Source organism: Balaenoptera physalus (assembly GCF_965194825.1).
Source record: "Balaenoptera physalus genome assembly, chromosome: 6".
In the NCBI taxonomy this organism is placed as follows: domain Eukaryota; kingdom Metazoa; phylum Chordata; class Mammalia; order Artiodactyla; family Balaenopteridae; genus Balaenoptera; species Balaenoptera physalus.
In genome coordinates this window covers 15,984,465-16,008,578 of record NC_138885.1, presented here as the reverse complement: position 1 = coordinate 16,008,578, position 24,114 = coordinate 15,984,465, and the positions used below count along the sequence as shown (strand labels likewise).

Sequence of the window (24,114 nt, the reverse complement as noted above, 5' to 3'; positions counted from 1 at the left end):
AATGGTAATAGGAACATACATATCGATAATTACCTTAAATGTAAATGGATTAAAAGCTCTAACCAAAAGACACAGACTGGCTGAATGGATACAAAAACAAGACCCGTATATATGCTGTCTACAAGTGAGCCACTTCCGACCTAGGGACACATACAGACTGAAAATGAGGGGATAGAAAAAGATATTCCATGAAAATGGAAATCAAAAGAAAGCTGGAGTAGCAATTCTCATATCAGACAAAATAGACTTTAAAATAAAGACTATTACAAGAGGCAAAGAAGGACACTACATAATGATCAAGGGATCAATCCAAGAAGAAGATATAACAATCATAAATATTTATGCACCCAACATAGGAGCACCTCAATACATAAGGCAAATGCTAATAGCCATAAAAGGGGAAATCGACAGTAACACAATAATAGGGGACTTTAACACCCCACTTTCACCAATGGACAGATCATCCAAAATGAAAATAAATAAGGAAACACAAGCTTTAAATGATACATTAAACAACATGGACTTAATTGATATTTATAGGACATTCCATCCAAAAACAACAGAATACACTTTCTTCTCAAGTGCCCATGGAACATTCTCCAGGATAGATCATATCTTGGGTCACAAATCAAGCCTTGGTAAGTTTAAGAAAATGAAATCGTATCAAGTATCTTTTCTGATCACAACGCTATGAGACTAGACATCCATTACAGGAAAAATATCTGTAAAAAGTGCAAACACATGGAGTCTAAACAATACACTACTAAATAACCAAGAGGTCACTGAAGAAATCAAAGAGGAAATCAAAAAATACCTAGAAACAAATGACAATGAAAATACCACAGCCCAAAACCTATGGGATGCAGCAAAAGCAGTTCTAAGAGGGAAGTTTATAGCAATACAATCCTACCTCAAGAAACAAGAAACATCTCAAATAAACAACCTAACCTTACACCTAAAGCAATTAGAGAAAGAAGAACAAAAAACCCCAAAGTTAGCAGAAGGAAAGAAATCACAAAGTTCAGATCACAAATAAATGAAAAAGAAATGAAGGAAACGATAGCAAAGATCAATAAAACTAAAAGCTGGTTCTTCGAGAAGATAAACAAAATTGTTAAACCATTAGCCAGACTCATCAAGAAAAAAGGGAAAAGACTCAAATCAACAGACTTAGAATGAAAAAGGAGAAGTAACAACTGACACTGCAAAAATACAAAGGATCATGAGAAATTACTACAAGCAACTACATGCCAATAAAATGGACAACCTGGAAGAAATGGACAAATTCTTAGAAAAGCACAACTTTCCGAGACTGAACCAGGAAGAAATAGAAAATATGAACAGACCAATCACAAGCACTGAAATTGAAACTGTGATTAAAAATCTTCCAACAAACAAAAGCCCAGGACTAGATGGCTTCACAGGCAAATTCTATCAAACATTTAGAGAAGAGCTAACACCTATCCTTCTCAAACTCTTCCAAAATATACCAGAGGGGGGAACACTTGCAAACACATTCTACGAGGCCACCATCACCCTGATACCAAAACCAGACAACGATGTCACAAAGAAAGAAAACTACAGGCCAATATCACTGATGAACATAGATGCAAAAATCCTCAACAAAATACTAGCAAACAGAATCCAACAGCACATTAAAAGGATCATACACCATGATCAAGTGGGGTTTATCCCAGGCATGCAAGGATTCTTCAATATATGCAAATCAATCAATGTGATACACCATATTAACAAACTGAAGGATAAAAACGATATGATAATCTCCATAGATGCAGAAAAAACTTTTGACAAAATTCAACACCAATTTATGTTACAAATCTTCCAGAAAGTAGGCATTGAGGGAACTTACCTTAACATAATAAAGGCCATATGTGACAAACCCACAGCCAACGTCATTCTCAATGGTGAAAAACTGAAACCATTTCCACTAAGATCAGGAACAAGACAATGTTGCCCACTCCCACCACTATTATTCAACATAGTTTTGGAAGTTTTAGCCTCAGCAATCAGAGAAGAAGAAGAAATAAACTGAATCCAAATCAGAAAAGAAAAAGTAAAGCTGTCACTGTTTGCAGATGACATGATACTATACATAGAGTATCCTAAAGATGTTACGAGAAAACTCCTAGAGCTAATCAATGAATTTGGTAAAGTAGCAGGATACAAAATTAATGCACAGAAATCTCTTGCATTGCTATACACTAATGATGAAAAATCTGAAAGAAAAATTAAGGAAACACTCCCATTTACCACTGCAACATAAAGAGTAAAACACCTAGGAATATGAGAAAACCATAATTCAAAAAGAGTCATGCACCACAATGTTCATTGCAGCTCTATGTCGTACAGAGTGAAGTAAGTTAGAAAGAGAAAAACAAATACCGTAAGCTAACACATATATATGGAATCTGAAAAACAAATGGTTCTGAAGAACGTAGGGGCAGGGCAGGAATAAAGACACAGATGTAGAGAATGCACTTGAGGACATGAGGAGGGGGAAGGGTAAGCTTGGACAAAGTAAGAGAATGGCATGGACATATATACACTACCAAATGTAAAATAGATAGCAAGTGGGAAGCAGCCACATAGCACAGGGAGATCAGCTTGGTGCTTTGTGACCACCTAGCAGGGTGGGATAGGAAGGGTGGGAGGGAGATGCAAGAAGGAGGGGATATGGGGATATATGTATACGTATAGCTGTTTCACTTTGTTATAAAGCAAAAACTAACACAACAATGTTAAGCAATTATACTCCAATAAAGATGTTAAAAAACAAAACAAAACAAAACAAAAAAACAGAGTGATTGCCTTGTTTGTGAGGACATCTCTTTGATCACCTAAAAGTGAAATAAATTAGAGCGTGCCATTTCCACTGTTGCTGACTCATTGCTTAACCTATATTAGAGCTGTATACACATATCAATCTTAACATGATGTGAGGCTTTCAAAATCGAGCCATAAGTCATTTTGAAAAAAGGAATCCAATAAAAGGAAACAAAGATTTTTATATAGGAGGCAGCATTCTAAAATTTAATTTTGAAAGAATCTCATTTAGAAATGTGAGATGTAAAATGTGTGACATGAAAGAGCTAGTGGACAATACAAGGTCATGTGAAGGCAAGTATGAGAGAAGTGGATTAAAGAAGTACATCCTGGTGTCCCCATGTGAAAGAGACCACTTACACCATGGCTAGAGAAGCTCCCAGTCTCCCCAAGAAATGTGACTATGCCTGATTAAATGTTAAAGTGTTCCATGTATATATTTGAATCCTCAATTATAAATGGGAAAAATAACCGAGTGAGCAACTGTGCATCATTAATCTTTGCATATGAAGAGTTTTCGCTTGTTTATTTTAGATCAGTAGGGATCCATAAAATGAGAAATTTTTAGAGGAAGAAAATTTTATAAAAACATTGTAATGAATAATCAAGGTCCAAATACCCAAATATGGGCATCTTTAGGATGAGATACAAGAAGGGGAAAAGCAGCAGAATGGGTAAATGAGAGACACCAGATAAGTTTCACAAAATATAGCTCTGGCGGTAAATATTCAGAGAATTTTGCTATTAGTTTTGAATCAGATTCTAAAAGAAACCAAGGTTAATTGATTAGATTACTAGAAAGTTGAGAACTTTGAGAGCAAAGTCCAGTTTTAAAACATAAACAAACTTCAGCCATATGTTTCCTGTGTAGACAAGAAAGGGGAAGCAGAGATGAGACAAGTGGGATTGTAGCTAAATCTGTTCCAAATTTCCATTTATTCAATTTGCCTCTACAAATAAATGCATAGCAACTAGACTGACTTAGTGTATTCTTTACAAAGGCTCTGGGTTTGTTTTTATTTTTGTTTTGTGTTTAGTTTTAGTCATTTTTTTTTAATACCAAACATTCAGTTGTTCAGTTGAATAACAAAACTGTCACAGATGTTGTATGCGTCCCATCTATATCCCCTTATCATTACCAATTTGATGTAAAATCACCTGACTTCCAACTGCTAGAATCTGTATTCTTTTACTGAGATCTTTGTCTGGCTAGTGAGCAAGATTCACACCCTAAGCAAGAGACCATCTGTGCTGAGGAATTGGGAGCAGTGCTTAACCAATATCTAAAGGGAGGTGATGAAAAAATACACCCATCTCCTTGGTCTTTGGAGGCATGACCTTCGCACTGGCTCCTGGGGTTTCCGCAGCAGAATTAAACTTCAGTGATTCACAGTGGTAGCTGGCTTGATAATGTGCCTTCCCTCCGTTTTCTCATTATCCACCCACTACAAACAGTTTCCTTCACCTTTCACATAAACTAGTTGTTAGAGACCCTGGCCTCAAGCTATACCTGGGGAACTCAAACTAAGGCAAAAATCAACAAAGCAAGTCATTTTATATAATGTAAATACTATATCTCAGTTAAATCTTCACACTACAAGAATGTTAGGACAAAAATAACCTGTTTGATGATTAATTGGATCTCTGAAATCTCTGGATCGAGAGAGAGGGAGCCTGAGCCCTTGGGTATTTTAGTGGATATGAGAAATAATACTCATTCTGGTGCAGCCGTTTTCAAGAAGCAAGGGATGCTGTGGGCAGCAACTCACGGTTGAAGTTGTGATATTGGCACATGTCCTGAGCCCTCACTCTGGCCTCCTCTCCATGTGCACTGCACAGCTGGCCGGGCTGCTGGAGGAGCCTTCTGTAGCAGGACAGCCTGCTGGGCTTGAGATAAAACACACCTGCTCCTCACTGTTTCCTTCTGGGACCGTCTATGCTAAATGGGATGATCTCTTTTTCAATAAACACTGGGCTCAGTTATGGGTATCCAGCAGGCGGTGGGCGCCAGGACTGAAAAAAATGGCAGGATCTGCAGAGGGAAATTGATAGGACATTGTTCTAGGTAAAAAAAGAGTTGCATCTGCCAATTTATATTGGTCTCATACCCACTAGCATTACTGAGACATCCACAATCCTTAAAAGACTTACAGGAGAAAAATAAGCTCCATTCTCAAAGGACCAGAGATTTTCATTTGGTTCCAGTGGTCCACTGCCAGTTACGTGGCTTGATATTGGGATCCTTCAAGCAAAAATGTAAGGAAGACCTACTGGAAAATTTAATTGCTCGGTAAGTTGATCACCAGTGTCCTTAAAATTCAGAGTATACTTAAGCAGTGTTTTTACCTACGAAAAATTAAAATAATCCAGCCACCAGTACTCTGTGGTTCAAATTATCCCAGATTTTTTTTTTCTTGTGCATTTTCTGTTTATAGACTCAAGGATCAGAAATTACTACACAAAAAAGCTAGATGGCTCTTGAATAAATATGTAAGTTTTGCCTCATATAAACATTTCTAATAAATGCATTGTTTCATGGTGTCTCAGAAGCTGTTACTGAGAGTCCCAGACTCTTATAAACCAGAACAATCTGAAATTTAGGAGAGAGGACAGAGACCACATCCCTAAAATAGTTTGGGCTGGAGAGACTGTCCCCCTAGTTCACTTTCTCTGCTAGAGCCTCGTCCCAAAGGCTAGCTCACTGCCCCTATACTAGCAGAGACAACAGAACTCTTGCACGATCATTCTGATACGTGCACTGCAGGATTTGGGGTTTACAGAAACACTGAACTTGAGTTTTTTTGATCTCCTATAGCTAGTTATTCTTTACTCCCAGGTATCCTGATTTTCATTTGACTCACAAGCCTGGTTTACAAGAAGGCCATGTTTGGATAGAACAGAGCTGCAGTTCCCACACGTTAGAAAACCAAATACAGGGAGGAGAGAGGCTTTCACAGTTTTCTTTAGGATCCTATGTTAGTCTTCAAGAAGTCATGACATGACAATGTTTCCTCCCCCTCATATTGAAAAGTGAAGAGCAATTTGCTAAATTCAGACCAAGGGAGAAGTGAAAAATTGTGTGACAATTAATAATAAGGTTAAGGAGCTCTAACCATTAGGTAATTATAGAGCTTTTGGTAAATTTTGCCAACTTTGTGTTTGCCAGTACTTTACTATAGCTCCTTCTGTTGATAACTTCAATCAGGGGTTGTTTTTAAATGTCTGTGTGCATCCTTTTGAGATAAACTCATGAAAGGATAGCTCAATTTCTCTCAGCAATATTCAGTAGAAATATAATGCAAGGCACATATGTGATTTCAGATGTTCTAGTTGCCACTTTAAATTTTTTAAAAAAGTAAAGTTAATTTGAATGATATATTTACCCCAATGCATCCTCAATTGTTTTTCAAGATTTAATCAATATAAAAATTATTGAGATATTTTACTTTATTTTTTGTATTCAACTTCTGAAATCTGGTGTGTAACTTACAATTACAGCACATCCCAGCTTGGACTGGCCACATTTCAAGGGCTCAATAGTCACATGGGACTAGTAGCTATCATGTTGGAGAGCAGGTCTACCTGGTATCTAGATACAAAATCCAAGAATGAAAAGTGCTGCTACTTTCACGCCCAGTAAGACACTCAATTGCTCTGATGGCATTTTTGGGAAAGAAGGAAACTTATATAATACAGTGATGAAAACTCAACAGCAGATAATGCCTTTTTCCAAAATAAATAGCTCACATTTAAGAATTAGGTCTACTGCTCAGCACTGTATATCTTGGAATCATCTCAACTTATTCCTTGGCATCTGCAGAAGGATACGGTGACTTTTATTGCTTCTAGGACATGATTTGTTTGGCATTTGAAAAGTAAACAATGACAAAAAATATAGAAGGTAAAAATATCAAGGGATTTTTTTCATCGTACATTTGGCAGTTTTTTGAATAAGAACAGAGTAAGTTCTTTTTTTTCCCCTCCATACCAGAATCAGTTTGTTACGATAGCATCATGACTACAAAGGATGCTACAAAATTATTTAACAGGGTATCTTCTCCCCTAACAAATTGCCTTTATAATCAGTGGAAAAAGAAAATAGAAGTCATTTGAATGGCACCATTTTTGTTGGTGTTGTTTTTCTACTCACTGCCCACCACAAAGAATGAAGAAGAAGTGTGTTGGCTTCAATTTGGTTGCCTCAGCATGAAACTGTCCTGCTTTGTATCCTGGAAAGAGAGCATTCCTAGTTAATCTGGTATAGCCATGAAGCACCAACAAAACATTTGAAACTAGAATGCTAGTTTCCATAATGCTTATAGAGATATAAAACATTTTATCAGGATATTAATACCATTTATATATTTCTGACTATTTGCAGCAAAGATGTGAAGCTAATATAAGTTATTATGATTTTTTTCCATTTTCTTATTGGAGTAATCTAGTGTTTCTTTCTAAACCCTTGACTTCCTTCTTCATATTCCTTAAGGGTTTTGCTCAACAAAACAAAGTGTATTATCCTCTCCAGGAATGTTCCCACCACCTTTGTTTCAATGGAAACTATAATTGGGGCTTTCAATTTGTGAATATTTACTTCTTAGCTCAACAGCTAATTTACTACTTATCTCAATTTGTGAATATTTACTTCTTAGCTCATTTGAGATGTTCAAAGACGAGGGAAAGAGGCATGTACCAAAGGGCAGAGCAAACCAGCAAGAGGCACCTGAAATGAGGTAGTAACTTAATGCCCAGGCAATGTCTGGCTGGTATGAATTTTACATGCATAAAGTAATACTGAAATGTCACTGTAGGGTTTAATTTATTTGCTCAGGTTTTATTTTCTTATTGTTTTGTAGCAGCTGTTAAAAATTCTTACAGAATCTCTGTATTCCATTGACACTAAACCTTGGCTACTTATTTGAATGACCTGAAGAGCCTTAAAATGTACTGATGACTGGGCCCCTTCCCTAAGATTCCAGTTTAACTCTCCTGGGTGTAGTCTGGGCATCTGGAGTTTTGGAGACTCCTCCGCAGATTCCACTAGCATCAGTGGAGAGCTCCTGCATATGTAAAACTGACCACAGCTGTGCTGCTCACAGGGGAGGGGAGTAGAACTGTGGCCACTGCTTATCTCCTCCCAAATCCAATCTAGCTTGTGAAGCAGAGTCCCCGGGGGATGTTTAAAAATACAGAAGCCTGGTCCCACTCCAAATCTATTGATTATGCATCTGAGTGTTGAAGGTAGGGCAGAGCATGAATGATTCTGATACACAAATCCTGTTTAAAATCCTCTGCCATACCTCCCCTTAAACCATACTTATTTTTTTAATTTAGAAAACATCTATTTAAAACTTTTATTTAAAAGGACACTTTACATCACATTCTTTTTTTTCTTTTTAAACATCTTTATTGAAGTATAATTGCCTTACAATGGTGTGTTAGCTTCTGCTTTATAACAAAGTGAATCAGTTATACATATACAATATGTTCCCATTTCTCTTCCCTCTTGCATCTCCCTCCCTCCCACCCTCCCCATCCCACCCCTCTAGGTGGTCACAGAGCACCGAGCTGATCTCCCTGTGCTATGCGGCTGCTTCCCACTAGTTATCTATTTTACATTTGGTAGTGTATATATGTCCATGACACTCTCTTACCCTGTTACATCTCACCCCACTACATCACATTCTTAAATGGAAATCAAAATCACTTGTCATACACGATAAAAAATAATGTAAATAAAACAATGTTATTGAATTATACTGGAAACCGTTGCCTGTGAAAACTTTGAGCTCTGCACTTGTTTTTTGTTTTTTTTTAATTGAAGTGTAGTTGATTTACAACGTTGTGTTTGTTTCAGGTATAGAGCAAAGTGATTCAGATATATATCTATAGATATATAGATATATATGGTTTTTTTCAGATTCTTTTCCATTACAGGTTATTACAGGTTATTGCCAGATATTGAATATAGTTCCTTGTGCTATACAGTAGATTCTTGTTGTTTATTTTATATAACAAATAACAAATGTGTATCTGTTAATCTCAAACTCCTAATTTATCCCTCGTCCCTTCTCCTTTGGTAACCATAATTTTGTTTTCTATATCTGTGAGTCTATTTCTGTTTTAAAATATACTTTTTAAACCACTGCCACAAATAAAGATTTTTGACTTCTGCTGAGTTTCCAAGCTTCTTCTGAAAGATAATACTTTCACCTGCTTAGTTCTGATGATTCAGTGCTATTTGTTTCTAGCTCTATATTAGATAATAACTCTAATTACCATTAGTGAAGAGTTATGTGGCAAGATATTGCTAGTCCCTGAAGATACCAAAAGAGTCAAGCCTTGGTCCTTATCCTTAATGATCCACCACCTAGTGGAGGAAAAACAAGTAAATATTTATGACATAGTGTGTAAGGGCTCTAAAAAACCTGGGAGGAGCATGGAGGATGGGTACAGGTAAGGAGAAGGTCACCAACACTGCCCGAGGAGTCCAGGTGGAAAAGCTTCCTTGATGGGACACATCAGGAGGAAACTCTGGGTGGCTAGAGATAGAAAAGTAGTGTGTTAGAGAAGTAGAAAAAGAGACCAATAAGCTAGGAAGTAGAAGACACTTTAACTCATGCAAATTTCAATATTTAATCAAGACATAAACTGCTGTCTCTGGGGGCTTCGTGATGTCTCTCAGCTTCCTCTTCTCCTTTGGAGTTCTGACTAATGGAATATATGCATAGAGCTCTATTAGTTTGGCACAGGACACATAAAAGGATTCAAGAAGCAAGTCAGTGCCTTTTAGGACCAGCATCTCTGCTTCCTCGTAGAAGAGGACCTAATTAATTTTAATCTCTGGTCAAACATGATGGTTATTCCTCCCTCTTTGGGAAGTGGATTGAAAGTGGGTGACGGGGCCCAGGAGAGGGGGCAGAGCAGAGATTTCTCTCCCAGTCCTCCTGTGACAAAGACCATGAGCTGCTTATTAATATTCATTCTCTCTTTCTTCCTTAGTAGCATAACCAACCCATATTTTGTTCAGACTGACAATGTGTCCAGCTTAGAAGCAACACTTACCAGTCCTACTTGAGGCATTGATATCTATGGGACAGACTTCTGTCTTGTGTGGTGTTACTGGAGGTTGCTGGGTAGAGCTTGTGGAAATTTTCCTTTCAAGAGTGGCATACTCTAAGGATGTACTAAATTTTATAGTTGGCCTTGTTGCTTCCACGAACCTGGAACTCAGATGTGATGGCTGCAGGCACAGAACCATCATATAAGAACAAATATGAAGGTTAGTAGCCTGAGTCATGCATAGCAACATGCAGTACGATGCCAGTATTGAATAGTCTATCTTGACACTTACCCTTACTAGAGGGAAATATAAATTCCCTAATTTGTTTGAGCCACTTTTTGGGGGAAAGGAGTGGTGGTGTCTCTGTTACTTGTAGGAGAATTATAATTCCTAACTGATACTCTTTTCCACAGGAGAAGAAATGACAAAAGTAAGTCCCCTTCTCCATCCATAAGGCAAGATTGAAAAGTTTGGTATGAAGGTACAAATGCTTTTCTTTCTACTTAAGGATAGCATGTAAAATTTATTGCCTTATAAATTCGTGTGCTACACCAAACTCCAGACCAAACAATAGCTGGAAAAAGCACTCTTTTTTTTTGGCCTTGCCCTGCAGCATGCGTGATCTTAGTTCCCCAACCAGGGATCGAACCCGTGCCCCCTGCAGTGGAAGCATGGAGTCTTAACCACCAGACCTTCAGGGAAGTCCCTGGAAAAAACACTCTTTATAACCTAAAGGAAGAAATGACATTACAAGATCCTCAAAAATCTGAATTAATTCTCGAAACAAGAGAAAAATGTCATTCTTAAATAATGCTGATAAGACTAGCTTACCATTTCATGTTAAGTCACCTCCTAAAATTATTTTGGAGAAAACTTCTTCCAGGTTTTCTCAATTATTATGTGAACAGTTTGCAAAAGGTTGCCTCAGGCAGTGTTCATGAGAAGCTGTGTCAGTCCCTTAAATGGAAGTGACAGCTGCTGGATAATGTTGGAGTTCTGGCTTTTGCCTTCCGTCCACTCACTGTGACAAAGTCGTGACGAGTCACCTTATTCTATGAGCATAGACGCATCCCTTATGAGGAAGAATGAGAAAATTACCAATACTACTTCTCTTTTAAAATTGACTGAGCAATTGTAAGAAATCTGCACAATTACCCTCACAAGTTTTTTAAGGAGCTGTTCATCATTGTGGACATCTCAGGCTTTCTACGGTTCTGGTTTAAAGTGAATGACGATCCTCAAGCTCTAATGATCAACTTTACAATAATGTTTTGCACAGTGATTTAGGGATGCAACATTAGGCACTGAGCTGGCATTACTCAATGGTAACAATATCCCACCATAGAGACCGAATTCTCAAGGAAAACATCAACAAAAAGCAATTTTTATTAATGAGGAAAAGAAATGAAAAAGAAGGGTTGGGGGGCGGGAGGTGATGGTGGGACGAATTGGGAGATTGGGATTGACATGTATACACCAATATGTATAAAATAGATAACCAATAAGCACCTGCTGTATAGAAAAATAAAATAAAATAAAATTCAAATATAAAAAAAAGTGTTGTTTTCCCCATTGCTTCTTTTAATAAAGAATTCTATTTTATAATGCCTCTGATGTTCTGGTATAGCCCTCAGTCCCAAGAATACCTGGAGCTTGTGGACACAAGGGTTTAGAGTTCTTAAGTCAAAATAGTGGGTGCATATAGTGGGTTTGTAGTTCAGCTGTGAGATCCCAACCTCAGACTTGACGATTTTCAAAAATGCTTTTGCTAGAAGCAGTTGTGTAAACTTGAGGCGGCAGCCAAAACCGAATTTTTTTTTTAATTTAGTGAAAAGTCAGTTTGCATCTCTCTCTCTATACTTAAGGGATGACATTTTGCAGATTATTTTTGTCTTTAAAGACGATAACAATTAGAATATACTACTGAGCCCATATCCTTACTAAGTCTCCTGAGAAGTAAATTGAAGAATTTCACAACCACCTCCATGATATTTTGGATGAAGGTAGAAGTAGACTTAATATTTCTGGTGTTTTAACTGGGAAGACCACTGGATACATTTTATTACTCATAAACTCAGCATGGCTGGGGACAGGAGAATGACTAGGGGTGCCAAGACTGGTTTTCCACACTCTACTCATTTGATAGGGTTGTGTGGCCTTAGTTTCACACATCGTAACAATTAGGAGTATCAACAAAGCAGAAAACTCCAATCTTGTTCTGCCAGCCCTATTTACTCACATATCAATTCTCCTCCATCAACAGGCACATTTGTGTTTCTATTTTTACCAAAGCTGAGTACAATGAAAGCCCTTCTCTCCTTTTGCCACTCGCTTTATATACATCTCTTTCCGTCTTATTATGACCGACTTTAGCTGGAGACTGTGCAGTGCAGAGCCAGCACCAGGGATCAGGAAAATGCCAGTGTGTCAGAGATAGGTGGCTTTCACTAAGCCCATTTCCCAGACTCCTTTGCAGTTAGACATGTCATACACACCCTTCCCTTTCCACCAACTTGATGCAGGTGGGTTTCGTAACCTTGGGGGTCATGTTTTAAAAGATGATGAAGACTTGAGACAGAAGAAAACTGAGTCTCTAAATTATCAACTGGAGGAAACCTGCCTGCCAATTAATATGTCCAAGAAATGAACTGTCATGTTTGAGCCTTGATATTTTGGGGGATTTGATTGTGACACCAGCTAAAATTACTTTAAGTAAGCAGAAAAAGAATCATTAGTATTCTGTTATCTCAGTGATATCCTCTTCGTTTTGAAGGTCTCTTTAGGGAACTTGTCTCTTCCTTTCTTAGTTATTTATATGAAATCTGCCCCCACCCTTGTCTACCTATGATCAAGATTTACACACCTCTTCCAATAACCCCAAACTATTTCCTCTCTCAAAACTGACCTATTCCTACCTCATGTCTTCATGGACTTTTTTTTTGGAAAAATAACTAACCCGCTCAAGTGTGTAAATACCTAAATGTGATTGAAAACATTGTCCCTCAAGTGCTAACACCTTTACATTTTTAAAGTTTCAACCCACTAATTTAAATTCATGACTAATATTAGAAACATAAATCAAGTGACCAACTTTTGGAAGTCATCCTCGTTTAGGAAGATTTTTGGCCCTTCCAATCCACATCTTATAATGTGTTTCCTATATAGTAATGTGCAAGGTGAGCCCTCAGCCTGGCAATCAGTTGGTCGCACCAGGTTAGGGATTATATCCTCACTAGATCAATCATATCCTCACCACTGCCATCCTCCCATTTACTCACCACACCCCCTGACCAGCCATGAAATCTATATTTTCTAGAGATTTTGAAATTGCTATTCTTCCAGTAGAACCATGAACTACCAACTTGTTTCCTCCTTCCTCAGATACCCTGATGGCCCATGAAGCAGGAAGCCAGGGTGATTTCATTGAGGGCTATGGATGGCTCTTCTGTCAATTTCCCAACTTACGAATCAGTTAGAAAATACTAAAGCCTACATTAGAATAAACTAAAGTATGCGACTTCATGGAGATTTACCAAATAATGCCCTGCCCTTAAACTTGTCTTGCTAAAGTGTACTTGATTTATTAGAGAGATATTCAGTTGAGAAAGTCAGGTCCATTAACACAGTAGGTCAAAAGCATTCATGTGCTCTTCGGAAAGTCTGCCCACACAGCTGCATACAGAGTGGCTATCATGTTCCACATAGACGGCTGTCTGGATAGTGCAGTCTGAACAAAACAGAATCTATAACCCCAGAAATGCCCAATGGCCTGTATTATTCTGTCTGAATGCCTACATGGGTCTAAAAACCTGGCAATGTATTGGGTTGTTAAATGGATAACAGCTCAGGCTTCACTCTGTCCTTCTTAGAAAATACTTGGTCTGTTTCCCAGCAAGCTTGTGAAAGTACAGGGACTGAGAACGCTTGCCAAAAGGCCTCGTCTTATCAGGACCCCTAATATCTAATTCATTTGTATATGGCCCCCCCCGTGCATTAGAGCAAATTGCTAAAAATGCCATAAAAAGAGTTATTGTAGGGCTATTGAAGTTCTGATAGGTGATTGATGCCTTAATTAGGCCTGTTAATAGGCTTCATAGTGGTATGTTGTAATAACTAAACAGTCATGTTGGGATTTAGGGTCACTATATTAGTTTGTTGACTGCCACTAAATGAGTTTTCGTTTTCATAACCTAATTATAATTTTATAGCTAACTCATAAACTTAACTCCTCTCAAATACTATTTAAAAGGCTCAGAGAGGTGCTTATTTACCAAGCTTTGAGCCACTAAGCTCTAAGCCGTAAAAACTGAGCTGCAGCTATTACAATTCTCAGTCTTGGTAATAATTCCCCTCTAAATAATGCTCTACATTTCATAAAAAAAGAAAAGGTAAATTACATAACACTAAAGAGAAAGTTGTAAGTATGCACATAGTAATATAAAATTACAGTCATTATTTCTATCAATTAAAAGAGAAAAATTGATAAGTGCTTTCAGTTCTCAATGTTACTGTGAGGTTAAGCCTATTTCCAATAAGTAGTGAGAAATACCAAAAATATATTTGTTTCAAAGGCTGTATAAGAAAAACAAAACCCTTAATAATTGAAATTTAATATGGGAGAAACTCCTTCACTCTTTTTTTAACCTATACTTATTTTATTATCTTATTTAATTCTGTATTTGACCTACATAGACTTCAACATTTATTACATTATTAACAAAAGAAACATTTTCTGCATATAAAAGAAAAGGAGCCTGCTAAAATTCTGATCCCTGAATATTATACTTAAATATTCTGATTTTATTTTATCTTACTCCTAAAAGATGCTTTCAGTGTGACCTTCCATATGTTACATCACTTGTACCAAACAGTACCAGTGGGCAGGTAGGGATGAGAGACAAAGAAATCCATGCTTATTTGTGTCAAAGGGCAAATCACTTGTAGACCCAGATGCCTTGATTCTGGGCATTAAACTTTTTTGAAATGAATCCTCATAGTATATTGATGAAGTGATGAAGTGAGTGAACTAAATAGGAAGATGTAATTAAAAATGAAGTTTTACAAATATGGTCCCTCTGCTATAACAATGGAAGTAAGATGAAAATCAGGCTCCACCCAGGGGCCCCTGAGACCTAAGGTCAGTTTGGTGGTGGAATTCCTGGTACTTGTGGAGAACATGGATGCAGCTGGAAGACAGCATTCAATGGTGTGATACAGAGGCCGTGCTAACTTAAAATGGAGATGCTGAATCCAAACCAAAGAGCTTAGTGGTCCAGAAAAAACGTGGAGATAGGGAGGTGGGTAAGGTAGGTTAGAAATGAAGCAAAACAAAAACCAAGAGAAAGAAGTTTCAGAGTAAGTGAATGATGGATGAGAAGGCTCATGAAATAGTACTCCTAAGTTTACAGTAGAGTTTTACATGCGCCCAACACATGCCTGCAACCAGAGGGTACAAGACGAATCCTCAGCGAGAGTATAGACCAGGCTGGTGGTTTCAGGACTGATGATTAGGATACCTCATAACCAGGATGTGCATAAGAAAGTCCCAAGTTGGCAATTAGAGAGGATAGTCACTTGGTCTGATAATCTGACAAAATATACGCTCAGTCTCTATGTGTAGTACACTATTGTTTGCATACATTATGCTCATTTTTAACAGCGGTTAATTTAAATCTTTCTGTGTTTAGATATTACAAAAATCTTGTGAACAACCTTGTTTTGGAGAATGACTGCTTAAGAGTTATTCATTTTCAAAATATGATGATTAATTAATGTGTTCCTTCATTCGTCAACAAAGATTTCTGAACACTGTGTGCCAAGCCTGGTAAAACACACGTGATATAGCATAATAGAGATGCTGCAATCAAATCCTGAATCCAACACTTACTTGATGAATGACCTCAGACAATTCTGAACCATTTGGTACCTTAGTTTCCTTATCTTTAAGATAGGAACAATATTAACTTCACAGGGTTGAACTGAGAATTTGTTAAAAGAAAAAGAAAATGAGCTGATTAGAACATAGCCTGGTACAGTGTAAATAATTTGGGGATCATTATTATTATGAAAGAAAATAAGCCATATTTCTTGCCCTCAAAGAAAATATAGTTTAACGTGAAACAAAATAAGTTATATAATAGAGGCACAAAAACATTTTGGGAGGTGTGATGTACATAAGTGGTAGTATATGACATACTAGCTGGTTCAAATGAGTATGAATTCTAACAAATCATTCTCCCTCTCAAGTCAGCCATTGTGATGACAGGCAATGGCCTTGACTTCTATCCCAGCCCAAAGACCTGTGCCAGTGAAAGCATCAAGAATAACACATCAGAGAGGCAGTGAAGTTTAACTTCTAAACCTGGATTCTGATTCAGGAAGAAGATGGTATAGTGGAACGGACATGAACTCAGATATAGATTTCAGTTCTGGTTCTAAAATTATTGCCTGGTCAACCCAGAAAAATTTGATAAACTTTCTATACCTTCTTACTCAACTTTTGCTGGATATTAGTTATTCCCCACAAGATTTATTAACCTATTATAGATGGTCAGAAAATGGTAGCTGCATTATCTCATCATTATTTAATATAAAAATATACATGACAAATATGAAATTTAAACATTTCATTTCTTTGTTTATAGCCTTCAATATGTTTTCAAGGCCTTTAAGACAAAATCTCAATCCCTAAGCATAGTCTTTAAAACCCCTTCTAGACCTACCTCATCCCTCCTCATCTCCAGACTACTTTTATCACTCCCTCCCCACCCCAGAGCCCCTGCCCCATATTCTGCCATTTTGTCACCAAACTTGAAAATCGATACTGGAAAGAGGCAAATGCTGGTAGAAAGGAAAGTTGCTTTTAATCAGAATGCCAGCTATCTGGGGAGATGGTGAACTTAGTGTCCCCAAAAACCACTTCTGAAGATTCTGCTTGGCCGTGAAAGATTTTAAAGGGAAAAAGGGAAGTAATCTCAGTTAATCACTGAGATGGGGGTCAGAGTCTTCATCACCCCCACTGCGTGCAGGCTTGTCAACTCCTTGTGATCTTTCTTTCATGTTATCTTGTTCACACAGTTTGTTCGTGAGATTACTGAAGGGGAAGCTAGGGAAGAGATCTGGTCATCTATTAATTACTTGTTCTTCATTTCTACTTCTTTGATCTATGGAAAGAACCAACGGCTTAGACAAGGTACTGCGTGATCAAAAGACTTGAAAGGTGTGCTAGGGCCGGAGATGTGTAGAGCATGGGGGGTGTGTGGTTTAAGCTTAGTGACAAGACAAAAGGGGCCCCCTGCAGAGAGCTCTTTCCTGCAAAGAGCTCTTTCCTGACAAAAGCTGCTTACAATTTCTCTGTGACTTTGCTCACATGCTGTTTTGTCTGATAGGAAGGTCCTCTTGCCCCAAAAGACTCATTCATGATTTATCTCTCTCAAGAAACTTTCACTCTCCCATCTCCACACAAAATGAAGTGAGTTTCCTTCTTCTTCACTTCAAAGTATTCATGAGCACATATGTCTTGGTGTTTTATTGCAGTTGTTTCTCTACTTTTCGCTTTCCTTGACTTGAATTCCTTAAGATAAAAAACTGCCTTTCATACCTGCCTCTTAAGAAACCTAGCACCAAACTGGCCACATAGAAGTTGTTCAATAAATGTTTGTGGAATGAATGAATCAGTGTCTTTGGAAAATGTAAAATATAAGAGTAGGCGAAATCAGATTATGAACTTAAAAGTCCCCTTAAGGTGCTCAAGGAATTTGACAAGAAGGCCCTCCCCTCCTGAGAAGGCTCTTATCGTTTTGGAAGTTTTTGCATTCAGAAATATCTGGCTAAAAATCCCAGTTAAAGTAAATGCATCTTTGGCTCTGGGGAACAGAGAGGGCTCTGAGGTAGGAGGTGTGTGTCTATCACCACCAATTAATTTTTACTTTGGTACTCTGAGCATTGGGCTTAATAAATTCTTACTTTTTGCAGACTCTTTTATTGTCAGGGAGATTTTAGCTTAACCCCAGTGAGATCTTTTTTAAATACAAATCTACTTCATAATACATCTAAGGACTTCTGATTCCAGATGTTTTTTTGAACTGGCATCCTCTGGGAAAATTAAATTTAATACGTAGGCAGTAGCCTGATTAATTAAACTTAGGAAAAAAACATAGTTTCTCTCTCTTCCTCTCTTTTCTTCTGGCCAAAATAATTCAGTGCTTTTAGTTGGAATTTCCCACACAATTGCTTCTCCTCCATTTTATCTGATGGAGGAAGCCTGACCACTGGCAGTTATTACCTGACCCATTTTCTTCATGGTCAGTGATCTTTTGGTTGAGAACAAGAATTCACTCAAATTAACTCTAGCAAAAAAGGAGGAATTGCTTATAAGAAAGAAAGGGCAATAAGTATACTCAGACTCTCAGAAGACTCGATTTGGGACCTGGAAAACGAGAAACAAAGCTGTTTCTCTTTTCATCTTTTAAGAATGTATCATCATGTATTTCTGTCTTTATCTGGGAATTTATTAGTTCTTTTCGCAGCCAAATGCTTTTTTCCTGCTTTTCCATATAAGTAGTAGAATGCGGTTGCTTCGCAACTTGTCAGTTTATGTATCTTCTCAGTTTGAATATCAAAAGAAACTAACTACGTATCATCTTTCAATCCTAGTTTCAAATGTTTGGGAGAAAGAAACTAATTAGCCTAAATGGGTCAGTGGTCTACCTCAATCTGCTGTAATGACAGGATGGCCATGGTCATGGGAGATCCTGCACATGGCAGGGTTAATCCTAGTCGAGTCTGGAGGCACAATACTCACATTTCTCAGGGTAGATCCAGGTGGAGCAACTGCCTACCACAAAGAACAGTATTTCTACCCGACATAAATTGGTAGTTTGTATTCTGTAATTACCCTGTATCAGTATATGTTCACTGCAGTGAATCAAATGCAGGGAACGAGAATCACAGACTGTATGACTTAGCCCTGAAAATTAGAGATAAGAAAGATTCTCTTCCTTTTCTTGGCCAGTGCTTTAGACTAACCCACTATGTCCTAATAAATGACAGCTTTCTAACCAACAATCAAATAGCTACAAAACAAGACATAGTCTCAGTACTCCTTGAATTTTCCATTTGAATAAACATTCTAGAACTCTCCTCAAGACAGTCTCTGTCTTTTTTTTCCTTAAAGTAACCTTTATTTATCTCTAGCAATAGGCGTTTTACTTGTAATCTGTGCATTTAATTTTCATAAAAATCTGGGTTATGTATAATTTTATTTCATACCATTTTATATATAAGAAAACAAAAGCACAAAAAGGTTAAGTAATTTATGCAAATCATACAGTTAGTAAAGGACAAGGAGGGTGGTGAGGGGCTAACATTAAAAATTGAGGCTGGCGTCGGAGCCCAAACTAGCACTACTGGGTATCTTCATCTGCCTTTATTAGTCATCTTCAACTTCCAGCTAATTCAATAAGTAAAGTGTCTATATAGAATTCTCTCTAATTGATCTCTTTTAACCAGTTCACTAAGTCAAATGTGCTTTTCATGTCTTAGCAAAGCAGAGTGACTAATGTATCTGTGTTTTTCTTCCTACTATTTGATGCATTCCTCTTTATGTCTGTTTGAACTCACAATTATGTAATTTCATTAACTAGGGTATAGACTGATTAAATAAGGTAATAAAAATAGTTATTTCTATAAAAAAGAAGACAAATATTCTGCGAGAACTTAAGAAAGATGAACTCTCATAATAATAGTATTTTAAAATAGGCTTAGAAAAGATAATATAAAAATTAGGAAAAATGTTAATTCCACAGAATAACATGGTTAAGAGTAATTAACAAAAATCTTTAAATTCTTGCTACATTTTAAATATTTTATAACTGAGAAATGTATATGGTGTATTATTGATATAACTATGCAAAAAAGCTGTTAATTTCAATCCATCGTGAAACATTTCGAGCTTATATCAGAATTGTCAAATACATATGCAAAGAAAACATTTGAAGGAAGCATATGTCTGTTTTTCAATTCTATCTTTTTAGTTATTTTATTTTTTCATGGAAAACCATTTATTGAGCACTAACGATTTGCCTCATGTACATTATATATTTTATTGTTTAAATGTATTTTTTAAAGTGTACAATTCACTGGATGTCAATTGTCAGTATTCACCACTAAGTCTAAAATATTTTTAACACCCCAAAATGAAGTCCTGTACTCATTCACAGTCACTTGCCTTTTCTACCTCACCTCATCCCCAGCAACCACTAATCTAGTTTTTTTTTTTGTCTCTATAGATTTGTCTATTCTGGACATATAAATGAAATTATACAATATATAGCCTTTGGTGTCTGACTTCATTAGGTTATAATATTTGCAAGGTTCATCCATGTTGTTCCATGTGTCAGTACTTTACTGATTTATATGGTCATTATATGGTTATATCACATTTATTTATCCATTCACCAGTTGTTGGACATTGAATATGCTTCCACTTTTTTTTTTCTTTTGCTGTTATGAATGAGGCTGCTATGAAATTTATGTACAAGATTGTGTGTGAATATATGTTCCACTTATGTTGAGTGTGTACATGGGAGAGCAATTGCTGGGTCATGTGGAATGATGGTTAGTTTCATATGTCTAATTGACTAGACTATAATATCCAATGTTTCAATCAAGTATTAATACAGGTATTACTGTGGAGGCATTTTGTAGATCTGGTTAGTATCTATAATCAAATGACTTAAGGTAAAGGAGATTATCCATGATAATGTGAGTAGGTCTCATTCAATCAAGCCATAGGAGAAAAATTGAGGTTTCTATAAAAAGAAGAAATTCTGCTTCAAAACAAAAATATCAGCCCCTCTCTGAGAGTTTACAGCCTGCCAGATTGGCCCATTAGTTTTGGATTTGACAGCCTCCACAATCATGAAGCCAACTTCTTGAAGTAAATAAACCAAACATATATCAAAATGTTTGTGTTTCTCTGGAGAGTACTGACTTATTCAGACTTTGGTACTGAGAGTTGTTTTGAGGAACAAAATCTTTTTTTTTTTTGTAACTGAAGTATAGTTGATGTACAATGTTGTGTTAATTTCTGTTGTACAGCAAAGTGACTCAGTTATACATATATATACTCTTTTTCATATTCTTTTCCATTATGGTTTATCCCAAGGTATTGGATATAGTTCCCTGTGCTCTACAGGAGGACTTTGTTGTTTTTCCATTCTATATATAATAGTTTACATCTGCTAATCCTAAACTCCCAATCCTTCCCTCCCCTACCTGCCCTTGCCCTTGGCAACCGCAGGTCTGTTCTCTGTTAGTCTGTTTTGAGGAACAGAATATTAAGGACACATTTTCTGCATTGGTTCTGTTTTTTTGGAGTTGATTGTCTAATCTGATTAAATTTCGAGGCACTGATGACTATTTCCAGTGATAAAGAGAGCGTTAGCAGTCCACGTGGCAGTGGAGATGTGCAAAACGACACCATTTCCTACTTCTAATCAAACACTTATAAAAGATAAGTTTCTGGGTGACCATGTATTTTATACTTTAGGGCATTTCTGTAAAACTAATGAGTATAATGATATTGGCTGGTTGCTCCTAACTTCTGGAGAAAGTAGGACATATAAAGATGCTTAGGACTTCACATTCCCAGCTTAAGCTTTGCATAAATGACCTGAAATTTTCTGTCTACCTTGAAAGAATCCCTTAAGTCCCACAGCTATAGGGCTGATATTTCTGAAAATCAAACCCAGACTCATTGTATAATTGGTTGAATCACAAGACAAATTGAACTCCTAACCTCTCAAGGAGATTTCTGTTAAAGTGAAGGCATTAGTTGGGAAAAAGATGGGATCGTGAAAATTAGAATAAGGACATGTGGTCATATCCCATTGAAACTGGGGACATCAAACCCCTGAATTCCACTGTCATTTTTGGCTGTAGTCTGGCACACCTTTCTGAGGAGTTCAGCCTCTTCCTGAGGAGTTTAAACCAGCTTTGCCTGAAGAAACCATAATGACCCCTCTTTTTTTCAAGACCTAAAGCTGGACTCATGTCCCAACAAACCCAGAAGGGTAAGGTCAGTGGTGAACTACAGAGAGATGATCTATACATCCAAAGAGTCATACAATCAATTTTTCCAAAGTATATGAACAGAAATCTGGGAAATATGTGTAGAAATTAATGTTAAGGGTGCAGAATAATAGCGGTGGAGAAAAAAAAAAGTTGGATTAGGCCAAGTTAATTCATATTGGACCACTAAGCAGAGAATCTGGATTCAATGTTGCAACTCAAGAGGTTAGAAAGTGCTCTAACATGGGTGAAACATTCACCAAGATGTGGTCTACACTAAAAGAAGCTGAAATGCCAAAACTGTCTTGGTATACCATAGAGAAGGGGTCCAAAGGCTTAGGGAGATTAAAATGGTAGAATGGATTTATCATGTAAGACCTGGTCACTAACGCTGGTAGGGTCCAGAAGACACACCTTTCACTATGACTCTGAAAAATAAATTCGTAAAGGGTGTCCCAGGTTTCTTGAACATCTTTGTGGTTGTTCTTTTCTGTAGGCCAGAAACTAAAGTGGAAACTGTTACCACTGAACTGGGATTGTTAAATGCAGTAGGGGAATAAATGTATACCGGGATGGCAGGAGCCAGTGACGACACTTAATTGCCGAAGACAAGGCAGGCATGGTTGCCTTAATAGACAGAAGGTCAAAGCAGTTAAAACAATGTGACTCACAGAGACCTAAGACACTGGCCAGTTGATCATGGTGTTCCTAGAAGAGAATTAAATGTACAGTCTACTAAATTCTTACTTGATCTTTATAAGCAGAAGACTTCTAGGTCAAGTGAACAGAAGTTCAACTTGAATCACCAAAATAAAGAGTCATGAACTCTCAATGATTTCCTAGATTGGATCCAGTTTACAGACCTAGACCCCTTGAGTAAAGGAAAGGCTGGACCTGCTTACAGAAGGATCTTATTTCCTTAAAATTGATAACTGATAATTTATTATACTGATTGTACTATTAATCTTCCTCTGGGCATTTTCCAAAAGGACCTACAGCCTTTTACTAGGATTACTATTCAGGGGCAAAAATAAATTGTCAGACTTGGGATTGCTAGACACTAGCTTTGAACTAACACTTATTCCAAGAGACTATCAGTGCAAAGGTTCGTGGAGGTCAGGTGATCAATGGAGTTTTAGCTTATGTTTGCCTTATGGTGGGTCCACTGGGTCCCTGAACTCATTCTCTAGTTATTTTCACAGTCACAGTATGGATACTTTACATAGATGTACTCAGCCACTGGCAGAATCCACTTACATTTGAAATAATAAGAAGAACTTAATAATAAGTAAGAACTTACTATTGCCATTTTGTTAATTGTTTTTTGACTGTTTTGTAATTCCTTTGCTCCCTTCTTTCTCTTTTACTGTTTTCCTTTGTGGATTGATGACTTTTGGAGTGGTATGCTTTGATTCCTTTCTCTTTATCTTTTGTGTATCTACTGTAGATTTTTGCTTTGTGGTTATAAGGCTTATAGAAAATATCTTATAGTTATAACAGTATATTTGAAGCTGATAACAACTTAGCTTCAATTGCATACAAAAACTTTTTCTTTCCCACCCAACGTTTTATGTTTTTGATATCACAACTTATATTTTTATATTGTGTAACCATTAATAAAATATTATATTTATAGTTTTTTTAAATCCTTTTGTCTTTTAGCCTTTATACTAGAGTTAAAAGTGATTTCCACACCACCATTACATACATTGGATAATTCTGAATTTGGCTATATATGTACCTTTACCAATGAATATTATACTTTTGTATATTTACATGTTACTAATTAGCATGCAATTGTAAGCCTTTTGTAGGCATTCTTTTTCATTTTTAGGACTTTTTCTCTTCAATTCCTTTTTCTGAGATTTTTTATCATAAATTGATGTTGGAGTTTTAAAGCGTTTTCCTCTGTTAATTAACATAGTTATAAGATTTTTCTTCTTTAGCTATTTGATATGGTGGATTTATTGTTTGTTTTTCAAATGTTCAACTAGCCTTGAAAACCTGAAATAATTTCACTTGGTCATGGTATTTAATTTTTTTGAATATTTTGGATTTTGCTTGCTAATATATTGTTGAGATATTTTGCATCTAGATTCATGGTAGTTATTGGTCTGTAGTCTATTTGTTGGGGG

At 36.9% G+C, this 24,114-nt stretch overlaps 2 long non-coding RNA genes across 2 annotated transcripts in view; one reads left to right on the top strand and one right to left on the bottom strand.

Annotated features, from left to right (window-relative positions):
- Positions 1-24,114, bottom strand: part of LOC309662807 — a 619,026-nt gene that overhangs the window by 242,043 nt on the left and 352,869 nt on the right. The window lies entirely within an intron of this gene.
- LOC309662786 lies at positions 187-23,898 on the top strand. Its single transcript, XR_014264961.1, has 2 exons — positions 187-6,480; positions 21,851-23,898. It is a non-coding gene; the product is annotated as an uncharacterized lncRNA (long non-coding RNA).